Source organism: Uloborus diversus, chromosome 4, assembly GCF_026930045.1.
Source record: "Uloborus diversus isolate 005 chromosome 4, Udiv.v.3.1, whole genome shotgun sequence".
In the NCBI taxonomy this organism is placed as follows: Eukaryota; Metazoa; Arthropoda; class Arachnida; order Araneae; family Uloboridae; genus Uloborus; species Uloborus diversus.
The window spans coordinates 169,970,572-169,975,205 of record NC_072734.1 but is presented as its reverse complement, the minus strand read 5'-3'; positions in this window follow the sequence as shown (position 1 = coordinate 169,975,205).

Here is a 4,634-nt window from a genome sequence, read left to right as displayed (position 1 = left end):
TCAAACATACTTCAAACCGTAATTACTATTTAACATCTGATAAAGTTTCTCTATGCTAGATAATATTGTTTGATATCGCAGGATAGGCGATAGCAACGGTTATGATGAGCATGGTCCACATGCATGACAGCTTTAGCAAGCGTTAAAATTGAAGCGCACACGTTTCGATCAATTTGTCTTTAATGCATTTTTTTTAATCTGGTAAGAAAAGCATCCATTTTTTCCTTTTATCAAGTAATTTCGAAATTAGCTTGTTTTGCTGTTTGGGGATTGAGATAAATGGGTGATTGTGCGGTCATAAGTTACAAAAGTGACTAATAAAATGAAGGTTTAACAATCTGATTAACACTTTCAGTAGTGGCGTCACTACGGGCGGTTGCGGTTCGTCCCGGGTGTCATCCATCTGGGAGTGACACCATAAATATAATTGCATGTTTTTGAAAAATATGAAGCAAAATTGCATTTTCAAGACTACAAATTTGAAAATTTTCCGGGGGGCTAAACCCCCGGACCCCCCCCCCCCTTTTTTATTTGTGTTTTGTACATTAGCCCACGTAAAATTTACACAAATGTAGTTGTTTCTGAAAATTGCACGAACTTCATGTTTACATTTTTTTTTTTTTTTGCGTCTGTAGGGAGGCGGGGGGGGGGGAGAGAGAGGAGGTGACACCACATATTACCGCCCCGGGAGTCACCCATGTTAGGTACGCCACTGCTTTCAGTTTACTCTATAGTCTATGCCAGCAGTCGGCAACTGGCGGACAGCTGGTTTTGACCTCTTTGACCGCTTTTGGAAACCTCCACGACCCAGGTTCGGATAGCGGTAGGTAAGAATCGGACCACCAAAAATGTTTTGAAACAATAAATTAGACAAAAACATCGTTTAATATTATTTTAATGAAGACAACAATATTTTTAGTTGCCACTTTTATCACTTTTTCTACAATTTTGGCAGCAATTGAGTGACTGATTTAACTGTTAATGGTTATTGCAGAATGTGTGGGTTTTTTTCTGGACTTCGTTAAAAAAACTTCAGAAATAACCGGACTCTAACTACAAGTAAAATCACTTGCCGACTTCTGATCAATGGCATTGGTTAGAATACAAATCTTAACCATTACATTAACCTCGTTAGAACGAACCGTTAGCTTAAGATAAATAAGATAAATAAATACCTTTGTGCTGAACAGTAAAATAAGAAAAAATAACGTAAAAAAAGTACAAATTGCCAATTACAGCAGACACGTGTTTCGGCGTCACAGGGAACGCCTTTTTCAATGCAAAAAGTAAAGAGCTTATGGATGAAAAGACAAATTTCTTTTCAGTGGAGAATGTTAATTTTTTTTTTTTTTTTGTTTATGCGGCGAAGTGAAAAATAAACGTTATTTCTAATAGAATATTTTACTTTCAAATATAAAAAATATTTGTGAAAATTTCAGTAAATAAAAGGTTGAATGAAAAAATGAAAAGATGATGAAACAATAAACGAATAACTAAATTAATTAATTAATTAAACATTTGAAGATAAATAAATGAGTTAGTAAAAGAGTGAAAGAATAAGAAAATAAGCGAATGAATGAATAAATAAGTTTATTACTCTATGAAGGACTGTAAATAAATTAATTAATAAATGAAAACGTAAGTAATTTAGTAAATGGTTAAGTGAGTAAACGAAATAAAATATTTCACTTTGCCCCATCCACTTTGCCCCGCATGTACTCGACTAATTGTAAAAGATATTTTAAATACAAATTAACTTAAAATTAACTAAATAGATACTGCACCGAATATAAGAAGGTCTAAATTAATATTTAAAATATTAATAACAAGAACTTTATCATTTTATAATCTTATTACTATTATATATGCGGAAGTTTGTCTGTATGGATGTATGGATGTTTGTTACTCTTTCACGCAAAAACTACTGAATGGATTTTGATGAAACTTTACAATAATATAGTTTATGCATCAGAATAACACATAGGGTAGTTTTCGTCCCGTTATGGGGGGCAAAACCCCCCTAGGGGCGATAAAACCCAATTTTCGTATAAATTCTTCGGTTATGTTTTTCGGTTTTCTCCATGTAACCAAAATATCGCCATTTCTTTAATATTTCTTTCTTTATATCATTTGTTAACATGTAAAATGATGCGCCAACTAAATTAATGAAATCCATAAACAGCACAAGTTTGCGCACAATTTCAAACACAACTGCCAAACTTTACTATTTATTTTGGAAACATTACGGATAGCATCATTTCATGGTCACCAGAAGTATCTCAGTATTTGGCGACACTATCTCTGCGATAAAATTAGTAACACACAGTTTTACAAAAAAGGGAGGGGGAGACTTATCGAAGGTATCCAAAAACGATTACCGCAAATTTCATTCCAAATAATGCATTTGGATTATTTTTACATTTTTACACTGCTTTAATTGCAAAAATAGATAATGAATTAGATTGCATTCGTTGAAGAAAATGAATTTAATTGCAAAAACACAAAATGACATTTTAAAAACTTATTTGATAGGCAGAGTTATGATAACGCGGTCGGGACGAGTGTTCAAAAATCTTATCGCTACAGCCATTACAAAATTTTGCATTAAAATGTAAAAACTTCGCCGAATTAATTTTGGTAAAAATATCATTAAATAGGGTATTGCAGTTAAAATTAATCCACCAAATTAGGGAAACAACACGCGCAAATGACATTAAAACTGCTATTAAAATGTAAATCAATCCCCCAAATCCCTTTTAAAACTCCAGACTCACCAGGCAAGTACGTTAGCGCATTGGCGAATTTTTAAAAATTTTAATGAAACTTTTAATTTTCTTTTTTCTTTTTTTGTGTGTGTGTGTTTTTAAGGATTAATGGTGCTAATTAGGATTTTGTGGAATTAATATCCTTACTTTAATAGCGACAATAGAGAGTATTGTTCTTTCTTTCTTTCTTTTTTTAAATTTGTTTTTTATGCTATCGGACCTGTACTGATGAAGATTTTTGGAATTAATCATGAAGGAGATCTTCAGAAGGAGATGTTATTTGAAAACGCTGATATCACCATTCTAATAGAGACTTTAGGGAATTTTTCTCTTTCCGAAATGAGTTTTTTGTACTATTGTTCTCATTTAAATGGGAACTTTAAAAAAAAAATGTTGTGCTTACTCTGATTTTAATGGTATTTTTACGCTGAACTTTTTTGGTATTTTAATCAGGACTGTTTACGTTGTTAAGAAACAGGTTCATTTCCTTCACGTGGGGGATTTTAAAGGTTTGATGTTCTCACTCTAAAGGGATATTATTAGAATCTGGATTTGTACTGACTGTTGACCCTATTTTGGGACGATTTCTCCGGTGAGAAGCTATACAATAATTTAGATAGCAGATGTAGCGCTGGACACCATTTGACGGGGGTGGGGATTGTAAGGGAAGTGGTTGAGTTTAAGAATTGTTGACATCATTCGAATTGGAATTTTTGAGAATTACCCAAACTAACTTCTTTACAACTCCTGAACGTTTTCCTGATTTATGTTGTGTGATTGTTTGGGTGTCTTCCGAGTTTCACCGACATTTCATTTACCCCTCCCCTCCTCCCTTGATTTTCAGTTTTCATCATATCTTTTGATATATTAAAGGGGGGAGGCCATTTTAAATGTCGGCGAAACTGGGTAGAAACCATTTTTTGGTAACTATTTGACCTCTCCCTGTGTTGACCATTAACTTGAATCTATTGAAACAAAACTACATCAACGTGAGCGAAGCCGCGGGTAAAAGCTAGTAACAAAAATAATTTTTGACTTGCATCAAAATATTACATTACAAGTATCAATTTTTGAAAATTGCCTGTACTATCATATGCTTCAATCTTCGGCGGTTTTATTTATTTATTTTTATTTATTCATTTATTTATTTTATTTTATTTTATTTATTTATTCATTTATTTATTCATTTATTTATTTTATTTTATTTATTTACTTATTTTATTTATTTATTTTTTTTTTTGGTGACTGAAATAGACTTTATGTGCTACTACATAGTTAAAATATTACCAGGTAGGTGGCGCTAAAAGCAGATTAAATATTTGACCACTTCACTTTGCCCCACATTCACCTACTGAAAGTTCCTGAAATAGAAATAATTCAGATCCAAAGTATCCAAAGCTTCAATTTCCTATCCATCAGAAGTTAGTTCCTAAAAAGGAAACGGTAAGAATAGATTTTTAAGAAAGGACGAGCGTTTGATTTCTAAAATCCAAAAATAATTTTGAAAGCCTAAATCTTCGTAAAACGGTTAACATAATCATGCATAAACGTGTTTATTTTTAGCTTTTAGAGAATTTTTCAATTACATTTATCTGTTACCTTTAAAACCTATCGATCAGCATCGGTTAGTCGGAAAAAATCAATCATAATTATTAATCCACTATAATATTAAATCTGTTCGCGTCCGTCTGTCTGTCTGTCTGAAGATCGATCTTCTCGAGAACCGCTGCGAATCGAGAGTCAAACGAGATACCAATCAATTCGAAATTTTCCAAATAAAACAATAGGACTAATTTCGTAATTGTGCGACTTTAATTAGCGAAGATATTAATTAAAACGTTAATTAACATGTTATTCAGGAATTTTTAT